Raw genomic sequence first — 16,413 nt, 5'->3', positions numbered from 1 at the left:
TTTTAAAGTTTTGCTTTTCACTTTTAAAAGTAAAGCTTTCACATGATAACCCTTTCATTCTCTATTAAAATAACACAAATAATACTTTGAGTTTTTTTTATTTTGCTGGAAAACACTTAGAAACCAAAAAAGAAAACTACAAAATGCTCTCTTTTCTTTTTCTCTTTTTTAATCAATCAGAAAAATTCTGAAAAGCTTAAGAAAACTGGGAGAAAAATAGGGTTTTCCTCTAGACCTTTTAAAAACTTATTTTTTTACAGACTTTTTCCTATTAGAGAAATTACAAGTTGGGAGTTTTCCTACAAAGGATTCACAGCTGTAGCTAGCTCTGCTGAGCAGACTCACCTCCACTAAGATTGCCAAAATAAAACCCCAAATTTCTCTTATTTTTTATGGCAATCCATTGCACTGCGGTTATATGGGTCACCAGTTCTGCCAACAGTTGCATATAGTCTCAAAATGAAGCCTGTGAACAAGGTTTAGCAAAACAAAAGTTTTGTTAGAGGTGGAGCTGGCACTACTGTCTACTGTAAAGATTATTAAATACTTCCTGTTGTAAGAACATGGCTTTGGTTGCTTAAAATTTTGCCATACTCCAGCCATGTGGGTGAAATAATTCATGCTAATCATGTGCCTCAGGGTTGGTTTGCGTGTGGGGAGAGTTTATTTTTTAATACCAGCCAGAATGACTCACCTGTTTCAGAGAATGAGGTCTGGGGAAGAAAACACTGCTCAAGGGTTTTCTCAAATAATCCCTCAGCCTTAGGTTTGAAATGTTCTAGTGTCCTAATCCTTTGCGACAAGGGCTTAAAAACTGCTAGCAAGGGAGCCTTTGGATAAAAATTAGACCTTTCACTTGTCTTGAGAAAATGTCCCCAAACACAACCAAATTACAAGCATTTGCAAAGCTGCAGTTTGCACTTGCATGCAAATTGAACGGTGAGACTGCACTGAGCCAGCGATTTAGAGAACCACTTCCTAGACAGGGAAAAGATTTGCAAGGAGTATGTCTAGAGGAGAAAGGGAGAACTAAAAAAGCAGAGAGCGAAAGTTGAATTTCACTTCCTTTTTGATATGTTTCCTGTTTAGAGAATGCCCTTTTTTTAGTATTGTATTCTGGAAAAATTACAGTGAGGACAACCACACCGTCACGGAAAACACCCAAAGGAGCTGAGGACAGGCCCTGTTTGTGGCCATCGCTGTGCCAGGCGTTGGGCTGCAGCGGTGCCAACGGACTCAAGCCCCGCTCTAGCACCTGTTCCTCTGGCACACGTGGAGCCTGCCACTCCGTCCCGCTTCAAGTGAAATTAGCCCACAAGGTGCTTAACAATGTGGCAATGTTTTACATATTGTTTACCTTCTTCAGAAAGTCATCATTCCTTCAGCCAAGAAGGTTATCTCCTTCACATCTGGTTTTTTTGAGCTTTCCTCTGGCTTTGGCGGAAGCCCTGTGAGTCTTGGCCAAAGCTTCCTCCAAACAGATCCCGTTGCCCATACCTTTGGTAGAGTCAAATGCTGCCTCCTGTTCTGCTGCCTTCTCTGCTTCAGTGCAAATAGCACTGGCCAACTTTCACAACCCAGTAACATGTTTAATAAGCAATAGCAGCTTATCTGAGAGACAATAATGGCCTTAAGACACCACTGTCACAGAATTCACAGCTCCTATATCCAAGAAAAAGGCTATTTTCTAAGACATCAGAGTGTTCTATTCAGAGGGAGCTGAACACATCTCAGCCCACTGGGAAGCATTCAAAAGCAGCTTTTATCCCTTGGGCAGTTCAGAGCTGGATACATCTAGGAAATAAAGATTCCTACCTGCAGGAGCTGACAATGTTCAGCTGCTTTGTTAGACACTGGTTAACATGATACAGAGGAAAACTAAACCTACATACAAAGCTGCAACGGTTAAGTAGGGATAACATCCCTGCACTTCTGTGCTAACTCCTGCATACTCATCCTGGGTACAAATCCTCTTCACGTCTGCTGAAGGGTGCCCTGGATCTCAGCCATTCTGTCTGCTAGTTCACGACAAGTTCCTTCTCTCACAGCATGAAATGGTGACGCTTCCCACCCTACCATCCTGCAGACATAAGCCTATTTGAGTCACACCTTCAGTTAAGGTTTCCCCTCCTCATGCAGTATATACTGAAAAAGTAATGATCTCTTCACATACTTGACTTGCTATATATGAAAACCCCAGATATTAAAACCTCTCTTTAGCTGGGAAGTGAAAGGATTCCTCCTTTAATCATGCAGCTAACAGAATGGTGTTTTGTCCATTTTATGTATACCTGAACCTGATCTAGCAAAAACTCCACACACAAGCTTAGTGCCTGGACAAGTTGCTCAGATGCTATCTAATTACAAAAATACCCATACTCATGGCATTCCTGTATAGTCAAGAAAGGAGTCAAAAGCTGCATCACTATAAAATTCCATTTTTCAACTGCATTTAGTACATCTCAGAACACAAAACATGCAGTAGCATTCAAGGAGAAATACAGAAGTCGCTTACCCAAGCAAAACCTAAATGCTGAATGTGCTTGAGTTGGGAGGAAGCAATAATGTCAATGTAGTTCTGAATACTGAGAGAAGCAGCACACAAAACTGCAAATCTGGTAATAAGATTTGTTATACTGAATGTGGTACCTTACAGAAAAGAAAACACAGTGTCTTTACTTAAGGAGGGAAAATATAGGCTCATAACACCAATACGAATATTATAGAAAGTTTCAGGACAAACATTGGCTAAAGAAAACCATGGCAAAGAGTGACATGTGGGACAAACCAGTTTTGGTTTAACAACGGCAAGCTATTGTGTCAGGCTGTTCTATCTGAACCTCAGGTAAACTCTTGATATGTTGCCACACAAAATTATTAAACTGGAGAAGGTACAGATAAGACAAGTGTTGTAAGGAGGATAATAAATTGGCTAAACTGGAGATGATAGCAGGTTGTACTGAGAGAACAACTGAACCGAAGGGAGGTTACTAGAGGAATTCTCAGTATCAGCCGTGGGATGACTGCATTTAACACTGCCTCTACCAATGTTGCTACAAAATGTAGAAGTTTTTCAAGTTAAATCTGCTGAGCCACAGAGTTAAATGCCATCATCAATATCAGGAAGATCAGAATGCCATACATAAGGAAACGATAAAAAATACAAACCACAAGATCACTAAGGGACTAACACAAGCTTTCTCTACGATTGCAATAGTCTTCCAGTACAACAACGAGGGGGCAGAGCCACACTGGGTAGACACAGACAAAGACACACCAGTAAACCAGAAGGGACCTTTGCATCACCAATTTGACAACACCATATAATGTAAATGCAATACAAAGACACACGAGTGAGGAACTCGCAGGAGAAACAAGAAGGGTCACTGCCGTCACACACGGCATTGGTGATTCCCCCTCAAGACTTCTCTGCTCATTCATATTCAGGTGAGACTAATTCAAACTGAGACAAGAGTGGAAAGCAGATGAAAAGGCTGATCCAGGAACAGGAGAACCAATCAGGCAAAGTCCAGCTACTGTAACCTGGCTTGGGGAATCATGTGAATCAAAGACTTGGAGGAGTAACCTCAGGGGATAGCACTGGGACGGTAGAGGAACAGTGTGAAAGAAAGGACAATACTGGCAAGTGTGAGTAGGAATAAGGAGAGGAAGATTTCTAAGGTTCGTGGTAGCAGAGATCACAAACAGTACCCCAGAGGTGCACCAAAAGTTTGAAGCTACACTCTGATTAGGCTAGGACAGGGCTATGAAATGAAGTTGCCTGCTCCTTATTTATGGGGAGCTCAGCTTGTATAAAGGCAGAGGGATTTAATCTCAAAAAAATGATAAAAGCAACATTAGATATGGGTTATTCAGCAGGAGGAGGAGAGTGTTGAAAGAAGGAACACAACTCAGCAAGCATGCAGAGCTGAATATCTATGCTCTTTGCTGATAAAGTAATGGCTCAAATTCTGTTGCCTATTTCTCAAACACCTTGAGTGAGCATACATTTCAGAATAACAATCAGATGGAAAACGTACAACACATTAGATAGGATTTCCATCCCGAGAAACCTTTGAACTGGAACTGCCCCTGAGATCAGCAATAGCATGAATTACTAGGCACTGTTATCTTAAGATTTAAAATAAAGTTCGGATTTGGAAAATCCCAGATCAAATTCAGGATCTTCAGAATAAATTACATATCATTTGCATTGGCAGTTACGGTGTTTGCCATAAACACAACATCTGAGCTGTAGGGTCAGATTCTGAGGATTGTATTCAGTTGGTGCTTGACCTGTTTTATTCAACTAGTGATACTGGATTTTGACTGAGTATTACAGTAGAGATCTTCATTCCATTACACACACACACACATGCATTCAGACAGGCAGTCTCATAAACTTTAACTACATGCAGAAATTCCCATACTGCCTCTTGGATATGATCCAATGCATGAAGGGGTGCACTGGTGGATGATCAGTACCCGTCAAGTACAAAGACTTCTCTATCTTCTCTGGGTTGAGCGCTGTCATGATCTGCTCCATCGTCTTTGCAATAAAACTCATCAAATTCCACCAGTATAAAGTAACGAGCTGTAACCCTTCTACCAGCTTATATCTGCTATTTAAGACAGGCCAAGAAAACAACCAAGGATGTCAACTCTTCACTCTGTTCCTCAGATCAGCAGCTCTCTGAAAATAACAAAGCCTGAAAGGCATATGGACCGTCTCATAAAAACAAATGCGCAAACAAACCCTCAGATGAGTCTTCCAAGTCAGCAGGATTTGTCTGCTAATTATTACTGTGCAGAGGGCTCAGATATCTCATAGCCAGAAATCACCTATCAAGAGGGCTTAGCACTTCTCAACCGCTCCACAGCAGATCTTCCTAGCAGGGCTGTTTGGACAGATAGAACTCCTTCACCTCTGAGGACTTTGCAGCAGATTCCTTCACCTCTAAGGACTATGTAGCCCCTGAGATCAGCACAGCCACAAGGACCTGGAAGACGAGCAGGGATCTTGTAGTGGCCAGTGGGGCTGGCTTTTACCCTTACTTTCCTGCCAATTCTTCTCACACATAGATAGCATGGGCTCTGCAGAGTCAGGGAACCCCACGCTAGCTCAGGAGTCCTACTGACAAGTGGATTTGACACAGGGAGAAATACAGATAGATGGAGGTACCAAGTCTGGAAAAAAAAGATAATTCTGTAGATACAGGCTTCTTGGGCCTTGAAGTGCTCTCCCCCTCACCAACCCCCTCAGTCAGCCTCAACGCCCCCAGGGAAAGGCTTCCATAGGGGACAGGGGAACGAAGACAGCAGCAACGCAGGGACACAACATATCACACGAACACGACCTTCCACACAACCCCACCAAAGCCTGGTCTCTCCTCTTTGCAAAGGGCAGAATGGAACAGTGTGAACCAACCTGAGAGGTAACTTCAGCGGACAGGCCCTCATACAGCCCCCATGCCTCAGCTCAGAGCTGCTGCTCGCCGTGCCTTCCAGAGAGAGGATACAGCTCACCTCCCCATCCAGAAACAAAGTAGCATCTGTGGGAGAAAGACATATGTCTGGCCTCCACGGTGAACCCAGTGCCTGGCAGGAGAACACGATGCTGATTCCAGCCCCAGCTTTTCATTCCTGTTGTAACAGTCATAAACGCCTGCTGAAATCTAAGAAGAACAAGACTGTAATCCTAATAAAACCACATTCTGGAACCCTGAAAACTAGATGGAGGCTTCTCAGGCCAACTTTAGAATTATATTCTTCTTTCCAAAAGCTGCACATTCTGTGTGCCGGCTGGACAGACGCTGTCAGGCTGACCCCAGGAAGCACTGTGATATGATCCTTTGGCAGGAGAGGCACAGAAGGCAACCTCTGCAGCACAGCAGCCATCCTCTCCCCATCAGAGAGAGAATCTCCAGAGCCCAGGCTCTCAATATCACCTCTTAAAAGCTAGCTGAGCTCTTGAGTCTCCAAAGCCAGTTTTTTTTCCAGGTGCCCTGAAAGCTTGACTCAAAAGAGCAGGCACTGCCTTTGCCTGTTTGAATGCAAAAGTTGGTGGAAAGGCACAAGTTTTCCATGCTGAACTTTTTTCCTCCTTCTTTGGACTGCTCTGTCAAACAGAAGCCCCAGGACTTCCCTCTGTGTACCAGCTGCACCTAAAGTGAAGAAGGGCAGGGAGAAGGAGGATTCAGCCTCCCCTTCTTCCCAATATGCAGAGGGCAGCTCCCCGAGGAGACCATTAACGGCAGCATTTTCTAGCTAGCATGTGTCTCTAGCAAGGCACCAAATCAGCCCGTGCTTCTCTGTGGTCCTCAGAACACCAGCAATGAGCCTGAGGATGGCAGATCCTCAGCAGCTGTAAATTCACATCCTGCCCCTGGCATCAGTGGAGCTGGAGCTGCACCAGTGAAGGAGCTGCTCTCTGGAACGTCTGCATGTCGAGCTGTGCCAGCCCTTGCATAAGGAAAATGCTTCTGCTGCCAGCTCTTGTGATTTTACAGCGAATCTTCCCTGATGTTACGTGAAACCATAGCTCCTGATGGTCTGCTCTATCCCACACTTTCATCTTAAGAAAAGAATCTGTGGTCCTTATGATCTTAAAGAAGAAACTTCTGAGGAGATGGCCTGAACACATGCTAAAGGTTGAAAGTAGTATTAAAATAATAAAACCATCTCACAATTTTTAAAAGACTCTGGCAATTCTGGAGGCCTGACTTGCGATCTGGGGCCTGGCAACACAGAACCCAATAACTGGCTGCGAAAGTGCATCATCTGATAGCGAGTTGTGTTTTTTGGCGGGGAGAAAGCATCTGACAGCCGTCTAAGGAGTGCTACAGCAACAACACTACTGCTGCAGGGGAATGGTGCATTTGAACTGCAGATGCCCACAGAGTGCTAGTAATATTTAGCTGGCAAATAGCATTTTCAATCTTCACATTGTCTTAAAATCATCAGTTAACTAACTCACCTAATTCCCCTGTGAAATAGGATTTTGTTTTTGCAGATGGTGGCTGGAGAAGCTCTGAAGCTGTGAAGAGGCTCCACGACCAACCCCAGGCTGGAGAGGCGCTCAGAGTCAGGGCTGCCCTCCCAAGAGCTCGGCGCTTAGGCAGTGGGCCAGCTTCCCCAACTAACTCCGTTCCCACTGAGACACCACAGAAAGCGGCAACGTTTTCAGAACAGCTCAGCATGCCCGTGCGCACTGAGCTCTTGAAAATCTGATCACAACTGTCCCAGTGGGAAAAGAGGGCTTGAACATCTACTGCCAAGTCTGAGTGCCGGGCTCTTGAAACCATACTCTGAAATGCTAATCTTGGTGCCGGCACCCAGTGCCTCTTCGGCCTTGGGTGAATCATTTAACACCCACATAGACATACACACGTACATGGCTCCTCCCCATGCCACAAGCTCTTACCTATTCATTACATTAAGATCACTCTTGTCTTCCTTATTTGGCCCTGACTGTGGGTGCTGAATTCTTAGAAATCTGGCCCTGAGCTATTTCGGATCAGCCCTGCAGAGCAGGAAAGACAAACCTCAGCTCGTGTGTGCAGTTAGCAGCGCACCAAAGGGAGCAGATCCCGACTGACTTACACGAGCCTCAATGGTGGAAGAAAAGGGAAAAGACCTGCTTGCATTAATGCACTGTTTCTGGTTCATTTTGAATCTTTGCTGACTGAAGCCTTTAATCTCTGCTGAGTGGAGCTTTTGTGAAGGGGGTCTTAAAGATTTGGAAAGGAATCAACAGGCACAGGCAACATCACAGATCAAAATAATAGCATGTATTATTGCTGGCTATAAAAACTGAGCATTTCTGAGTGTGATACTCAGATGGAGGAGATTCAGCTATCAGTGCCTTTAACACACTACATTCTTCCCACTTTAGCCAATATAGGCATCTCCCCTGTGCTGCTTTCTCAGGAACTCTTCTGCAACAGAAAATAAGCCGTTTAAGTCACATTTCCCTTATTGATTTAAATAACTGAGTAGAATGTTGTGTGATAGTCCACAGAGAGGGAAGAGAGAATGAACAATTTACACTTAAATAACTAAAAGCTTCTAGAGTGACACAAAGGCAAACTTCACTAACCTTTAATTTTCCCCACTTCTTAACTGTACACAGATCCAATGAAATCAAATTAGATAATCCCAGCCTGGTGCAGCCTGGAAGCAGAGGTGAAAACCTCCCAGAGCTCATGCAATCAGGCTGGAGCTCGGACGTTGTCAACTTTCCCCTCAACTATTTCCAAATAAAACACTTTTGTTGCTTGGCTGCTCCTGCCAAATGAGCTAACAATAAAAGAAGGAACTTGCAAACTTCTATCCACAGGAAAAAAATTAAAAAAAAAAAAAGGAAAGAAAAGGAAAAAAAAAGGAAAAAAAAAAGAGTTAAGTATCTTTAGGGAAAAACAAAAGGACAAAAACCCCAAAACCTATAGGCCAGATCCTCTGGCTGGAGTAATTCAGCATAGGCCCAGCTCTGTTGCTTTACCCCAGGCAAATTGCAGGCCTGGTGCTATTCTGCATTTCTCAGGGGTAGGGGGTGGTCTCCACTGGAAGATTGCAACACTGCAGGATACTTTTCCATATTAAAAAGGCGCTTTTTAGTGTTTTGTCTATTGCCAGGTTTTGGGTTTATTGAGGACTCATTTGGCAGAGCCATCCTGGAAGAACAATACAGATGTTTTTATGGAGAAATAAACTGGGACTTGGGCTAGATTCTTTCAGTGCTGGATTCTACCTAATTTGGAGAGAGGAACAGCTCTTTTAATGTAGGGCACAATCAAAACCTGACAAGCCAATATGCCCTGGGCAAAGGGAGCAGTAGATATACTGCCCCTCTCAGCTTCAGAGAGCCAGTAAATCCTCGTCCCTTTAGCAAAGCAAAAGCCTCCCTTCTCACATACCTCCACACAGGGGGAATCGGAGAGTTGCCGCATCCCCTCTGTACCCTCGACTGAGTCTCCTGGAGGGAAGCAGCAGCCTCTCAGCAATGAAGGATCTTTACAGATTAGATCTGCCACATCTTTATAAGGGGCTGCTCCAGTGACCTGCAGAGACAACAGGCCTTTGTGAGTTCTCCCCCAACAGGGACCCCCAGTCATCATCTTAATTAGCAGCATTTTTCCCACAGCAGCTCTTGGAGCACATAGGGATGATGCAGGACCTTTCTTCACGAGAGATGGTAAGGGAAGGGTTGAAAAACTTTGACTCCTCCTCACAGCCAACTGCGGCTGGCCAAGCTGGGCTCACTCCCTTGCAAGCAAGGCAATGCTAGATCAGTGAAAAAGCCAGGTTTCTCTCTGTTTGTCGTCAGCTACTCCATTTCACTACTTCTGCCATGAATGCTTAATGAAAGCATCCAGCATGATACACCATGTAATGTATTTTGTTTAGTCATCATTCGACATGCACTGAAAGGAACATAGTGTGAGCACCCACTAAGCTATGGCAGTCGCTTCCTACAACAAGAAGTGTTTGACTATCTCGACAGTAACGCTAGGTACTCATTGCACTTTAGGAAAGATCAAGCGAGAGGAAAACTGTAGGTTAAGAAACCTTCTTTGGCTTTTACTTGGCTTCCTCCTTCCTTCATATTAAGCAAACTTTGCTCTTTGCAGCAACTATCCCTTCAGATCTTTTTGTGGAACTCAACACTTTGGTTAGCGAAGCAAAGCAAGAGAGAAATGAGTGTTAAGCAGACGTGCTTTCCCCAGGGTTATTAAAAATGGCCAGATGTGCTGGGCTATGTTATAGAAACATCCACAGTGGAGGACTCCCAGAGTGGAATATTGGAACAGAATTTACACAAGCTCCTAATCACAGTCTTACAGGAAACTACAAAGTACCAGAAAATAACATACAAACTAAGCAGCTCCAAGTCGTTGATAGTTTACAAGTCAAGGAGTTGGCTGATGTATAGAAGTTTTCAGGAATCACTTGGAGCCAGTGTCTTGCAAGGTAGAGTAGGCTGGCTCTGACCCAGCAAAGCCCTCAAGCACATGCTTAACCTTAACCCTGCCAGAGCTACGAACTCAATGGAAGAGTTCAGCACCAAGATGCACAGATATTCAAGTGCCTGCTGATCCAGGACACACTTGTTTTGGCTCTTTGTAAGACTGAGCCACAGTGGTGAAATGAGCCCAGCTTACCAGGCAAAAGTTTCCACGCCCAGAATCTGCACAGGATGCAGAGTCTGTGGATAAGACTGCATGCTGGACATCAGTCTCCTTTTCTGAAACTTTTCTATCTTCTCATTTATTTTTCACTCTTTGGAAGTCAACAGCCATTTTTTTCAAAAGCATGGGTGACATTCACCCCTGCTAGAGATGTTCCTGCTGGCCCCTCTAGAGCCTGGATTTCACCAATATCTGTTTCAGTTTCTGTTCTGATTTGGTTTTTTGGACAGTATGGGGTTTTTTGACCCATCTTAGAAAATTCAGTTTAGAGGACAGACACTGGGTTTTTTAAAGCTGGAGTTTCCCAGCTCTGGAATAGAAAAAGCTACATTTAAAGCAAGAGTGGAAGATCCCTTGGGCCCTCTGGAAAACCAGCTGCACACTGCTTAAGGGATACAAAATTCCTAAGGGTTGCCTTTGCCTAGCTGCTGAAAACATCAATACTGTTATCTGTTATTGCTACTCCAGACCAAAATACTTATTTTTTAGCCACCAATGACAAGATTAACAAGTGCACTCATTACTGGCTTAATATATTTAGTTTCCTATTTATCTAATGAACACAGTGATAGCCAGTTATATGCCGTGCAATATGCAAGTTTTTGGCCAGGCATTCTCTTGTGGTCTCTGTTTTCATTTGCATTAACCTGGGAGTATTAATCAGGTCATGTAGACACCCAGGAACATAAACCAACTCAAACATCCAAAAGATACACACCACACTCAGAATCAACACACACAAACCACAGAACAGAGTGCAGCATCCATTAACTGAACAAGATTAATCTCATACAGGCTAAGGGAGTCCAAACACAAAAAATCTGATTCCCACCAACCTCTAACTATGCAAACCTGAGTAAATACTAAAGCACCCTGAGATGTGACCGGCTTACTGCCCCTACCAAACCTGGTGAGCCTTTTGCCCCTTGAAAATGAGGTCCTGTCCAGGTAGAGAAATAAATAGCTGTGAAAAGACTTGTGGTTATGATCATTGGTCTGAATTTCACTAAAAGCCCAGTCATCTTCAAGATTCAGCACTCCTCAGGAAACAACCTCCAAACTCAGTATCCTCCAAGCCAAGGTGTCATAATCCTTTCCACAAACATGCCAAGTTTGTTCTTATAACAAGATGTTACTTGCCTCCAGCTCCAACTGGGAGGCTTCCTCCTCCGCCTGGTTAGAAAGCTTCCTCTGATTCGAGCCCAGTGTATTCACAACCAGTTTGCACCCATTTAGTCTTCTCTTCTGTAATTTAAATAGCTCATTTCCCTCTGTGATGTTTACCATCCTGATGTCTACATCAGTAGCAATCACCCTTCTTCTCAGCTTTCGTTTCCCTATGTCAGAATCTCAGCTCTCTCATGTTCTCTCAAAATACAAGATCTCCATCCTCCCAGCAGCCTCACCGTCCGCACACAGCCCAGGTCAAACCCACACTTCGAGAACGTGGGGACTAGAATTTTTCTTGGATGCCACATGAGGCTTTACCAGTTCCTAGGAAATGCAGACCTACCTTCTCCAGGACGAAATGACTCCCAGGAGGTATTTGAAGTTGTACATACCCTTTTCAGTGCCACATCCTGTGACTAAATAATCCACACATGTATTTCTTCTCCTTTGTTATCTACAGCTGACGAGCCTCCAGTTTATAGTGGAAAGTCTTAGTACTCCTTAAACTCATGACTTTGCATTCTGCACTACTGGATTTCGTCTCATTTCTATTACTCCAGTCTTCAAGGTCATCCAGTTCTTTCTGTATGGCATGCCTCCCAAGCTTGTGTCATCAGCAGACTTCAGCAACACGCTCCTATGTTTTGTACCAAGGTCATTCATGAAAATATTAAATAAGATCCATCCCCAAGACAAATCTTTGAAGAACTCTGCTCATATACCTAGCCAGATACTTTCCCTTTTTATGTTACTTGCTGTTGTCTCTCAGTCAGTTCTTCAGGTGTCTTAGTGCACATGTTCTAATCTCCAGTTTATCTGATAAACATACAAACAGCACAACATCAAACGTTTTACTAATATCCAGATAGGTGAGGCCCACTGCATTCCTCTTACCTAGAAAACTCAGCTATCTAATCAAAGAAAGCTGCCAGGTTTGGCACCATTTCTCCCTGGACTCATGCAAACTATTCAGGTTGCCGCCTCATTCTCTGATTGTAACTCCTCTTGAGGTCTACTTTCCTCCGCAATGACAGGTCTGCTAGTCTCGGGTGAGAGTAGTCCCCTATGCAGGAGAGGTGGTGCCTTCCTGCCAGCTTTCCCATGGCTGCAGAGCTTGTTTCCAGCAGGAACGGAAGAACTATGAACCTTGCTGCATGAAAGAAACACAAAATTCAAATAAAGCCTGGCCCTAACACAGAAAGCCCTCTCCCAGATCAATGCTCCCAAGCAAACCATCTAAAAGTTGGCCATCTAAAAGTTCCTGTATGGTACTGAGATACGATAAGGATGGCTTCAGTGAAGGCTGGTAGACAAGATCTTACACCTGTCTAACCTATTGCATAGTGCTAGGTTTCAAGCAACCATCATAACTACATGCATTAAAATTAACACGGTTGAATTAATGTTGTTATAGGGTGAAGCAAGTACCACTAATGAAAGAGGTGTTGGCTGAGTTACTGCAATTGTACCCACTACAATAATTTTGTTACAAAGGATGCATGTGGTTTGGTGCTTATACACATAGCTGGCTTTACATACTAGCATTTTATTATTGATAAAATCCATCAGCTGCAGTACAAACATGCACCTATTTTGGTCTCATGGAGACATCTCGAGCAGCGAGAAAAAGCAAATGACATCAAACCAAAGGGAATAAAAACAGAGTGGAAGGTTATGCTACATTCCTTTGATAACACTGGAAAATAAGCAGCTTGCCATTCAGGGATTCATTGGTATTCGCTGTAATAAACACACTTCCTGATGTATGGATGTGATTATAATGAGCACTGTACAAAAATGACACTGTAATTTAGGAATGAGACAAACACAAGTGATGTAGTTCAAAGCTCTGCTGCACTCCCTGGATTTTTGATGCTTTTCAATTTTTGTTTTTAACTGACTCTCCATGCCCACAAAAGCAAGGATAGCCTCAAGGGTTACCCCAGCCGAAAAGCATCTGAAGTGATCCCCGCTGACCTTTCTTTCTGATAGCACCCCGCCTGCCTTTTAATGGAGGTCTGAACCAAGTCAGAGGTGAAACAGATAAATGACTGAAGATCCAAATGTTTTCTCAGCGGGCAAGTTCCCACATGCTCAATTTTCTTTTCCTCCATGAAGAACAAGAAGGGAAAAAATTGCAAGTGATTAGCTAATGAACATCTGGTTTGCTTTATTTGTGCTTCCTTGCAGCCAGGGGTTGCATTCACTAATTTTTATTTCCTATTAAAAATGAAAAAAGAGCACTTTTTTTTCCCAAAGCATGTAGAGAAGCAGGGCTCAGGAGTGTGGCCATTCTTTCCACCACTGCGATTACCTGGCCCACATGCCACGTACTGTGTGGTTACCTCGTGTCCTGAACTTTTCATGTGGCTTGACGTGTCTTTAACTTAGACAATCAGACAACGTCTACCCGGCAACAAAAACACTCTTTGGAGATCCTGAACCCTTTTGGAATTCTGCAGATGTCAACCCAGTGGGATGCAATGTCAAACTGTTAATTATAAGTGTAAACAGGGTCAATGGTAACTACATACTAAACAGAAATATTATCTAATGTAAATAAAGACTGATTGTGCTCTTGCACTACTGACTGTTAAAAATAGCTCATCTAAGGCCAAGGTTTGCACTGACTTCAGGTTTGGGCAATGCCGTTGATTCACGTTGGCTTGTGTAAACTCACTTCAGATCCTGAATTTACCTCTCTGCTTGTTTATTTTTAGGGTTTTTTTTTGCAGAACTGAATATTTGACTTCACAGAGGAATAATCGCAGCTGGCATTTATGAACTCAGAAGCGCCTCAGAAGGGAACAATAATTTGGAGATCTGCTCTCCCTCCACCTCACAGACACCCAGTTTTCTAAGAGGGCCCCAGCATTCACCTGAACCTCCTCTTCAGAATGTTTCAAGCGGGTTCCCAAAATCATTTGCCGCTTTGGGGAATTACAGCTTTTCTTCGCAAGGTCAGTTCAATTTCAGATGCAACCTTGGCTCCTTTATTTTTAACTGTTTCCCAACATCAAACTAGGAGTTAAGGGAATAAATTGCTAGCCACAAAATCTTTAAAAACATGTTTTAGTTTCTTCTCCCCTAGATTTAACTCCCACTTACTTTGCTTTTGAGCAACTCACTCCAGTCTGTCCTCACTCCAGTCAACAAGGCATCCAACTCTTGATGAAACATTTGTATTCAACAAACTAAGCTCCAGTGACACTGAAATCATGGCCATACATGGTCAATCTTGGAGCCAGATCCAGAACAAAGTTGCAGCACCATAAATCTGGAGGGACACCCATTTGACACTTGTAACTGATATCATACTCTGCCCTATTTTATCACCTCCGTCTTTCTTTATCATCAGACTGTCCAGCCAGCTTGCTCTCTAGAGAAGGATCATAAACCCACAGGTAATTGCAAGATGGCCACACAGACAGTAAAAAGAAAAAGCCTGCAGATGGCAGTTCAAAGAGAGATTTCTCAAAAAGCACTAAACCACCAAAAAGAGCCAAGCTTTGTCTGATTTGTGGATTTGCTAAGCATCTATAACTTTATTTAAAATCCGCAATAGCTGCACTACACAGTGCCTACCAGAATCAAGCATTTACCTACAACTGTGGCTTTTAGAACACATGATTTACATCAGACCTGAAGAAAAAATAGTAGGGCTTTTAGACAGGCTAATAAATGTATAGTCCAAAAACTTTTCCAGTAGCATATTTATTGTCTAAGGCCTCCAGTCAGCAGCACACTTAATTTTAAGCACATGCTTAAGTGCTTTACAGAACAAAGCCTAGAAATGGACCTACCTGGTAACTCAAGGAAAACACTTTCACACTAATTATCCTTCACGAGCAATGATCAGCAAATGCATTTTTTACCATTACATAGGCAATCCAAGCTTAGGACCAGCTTTGCTCCTTGGAGCTGAAGACTGGCAGAGAAAGCAGCAATCTTGGAAGTGAGGAGGGTCTTCCTTCCTCTGGGGCAACCCCATGTAGCCACTAGAGGATTCAGCATGGAGCCCTGGAAAAGCATCATCCAGCCTTGCATGGGACAAGTGGCTGGTGCCAAGCTTTCAGAGCAGACAGCAGTACTGACTTACACAAAGGTGAAGGAGGGAGGATGACTATGGTATTTGCACTGCTAAGCGTGATGCCATGTCCCTGGCAGTGTTAATACACATGTGGCTATGTTAGAGGCCCACTAAAAACTGAATGTTGCTTAGCTTTCCGCCCACCCTGCCTGTTTAGGTTGGGAGTCAAGGAAAGGACCCAGAAGAGTCTGCACAATGGTGGATAACTACTGGCATGAGGAGTCCCACAGACTTGATATCAGCCCGATTTTGCTGGGATTACCTATACAGGAATGGCTTGCTCTGCTATGTATGGAGATTCCCAGAGCAGCCCTCAGAGACTGTAAACTGCCTCTGTTCATGTGAGGTGCCACCCCTGAGCAGCCCCGTGAGCCCTGGGACACACAAAGCCGAGGCCCTTTTAGATTTGTTCTTTGTGGACTACTGACTGTTTACCTGAATCTCACTCGCAGTATGAGCTGCCCCTCCATCAGACACTAGAGGGTCCTCACGGAGAGGGATAAGTGCTCCAGCTGAAAGAAAATCATCACCCAGTGTGTATCATATTCAATACTAGAGAATGCACACAAAATTACCTTTTTAATTCAAGACATTCCTTTCAGACATTCATCCATTCAAGAACTCTCTGGTGCCTGCTTACATTGCACTGTGATCACTGTGTTTGGGCTGACTGCTCTCTTCCATGTAAGTTTTCTGATGCTTAATAAAGGTTGAACATAGCCTTCCCAAGGTCCAATGCCTGACCACATCATCACATAAAACTTGTTAAAACGGAGTGTTTTTGAGACTCTCTCAAATTGGAGTAAAATCAGCCTATGGGTAGAAAGTAATGGGAGCAAGGAGAGACCCACATACCCAGTCACATAATTGCATAAACTGTTTTTTCCCCCTTAAGAAATCAGATTAGAAACCATTCCCACAAATGCAGATGAAGCCAGTGCCACCTTGCAAACCCTCATTCCTTTA

At 43.6% G+C, this 16,413-nt stretch overlaps 1 protein-coding gene across 1 annotated transcript in view; it reads right to left on the bottom strand.

Moving 5' to 3' along the window:
* BMP4 (bone morphogenetic protein 4) overlaps window positions 1-9,006 on the bottom strand; it is a 33,100-nt gene extending 24,094 nt beyond the window's left edge. Inside the window, exons 1-2 of the mRNA XM_062577785.1 lie at window positions 8,916-9,006; window positions 5,429-5,552 (exon numbers count right to left, since the gene is read on the bottom strand). The gene's annotated coding sequence lies outside the window, so the exon portion shown is untranslated. The remainder of the gene's footprint in view (window positions 1-5,428; window positions 5,553-8,915) is intronic.
* Window positions 9,007-16,413: the final 7,407 nt, after the last annotated feature.

Source organism: Rhea pennata, chromosome 5, assembly GCF_028389875.1.
Source record: "Rhea pennata isolate bPtePen1 chromosome 5, bPtePen1.pri, whole genome shotgun sequence".
Taxonomy (NCBI): Eukaryota; Metazoa; Chordata; class Aves; order Rheiformes; family Rheidae; genus Rhea; species Rhea pennata.
This window is presented reverse-complemented; position numbering and strand designations above follow the sequence as displayed.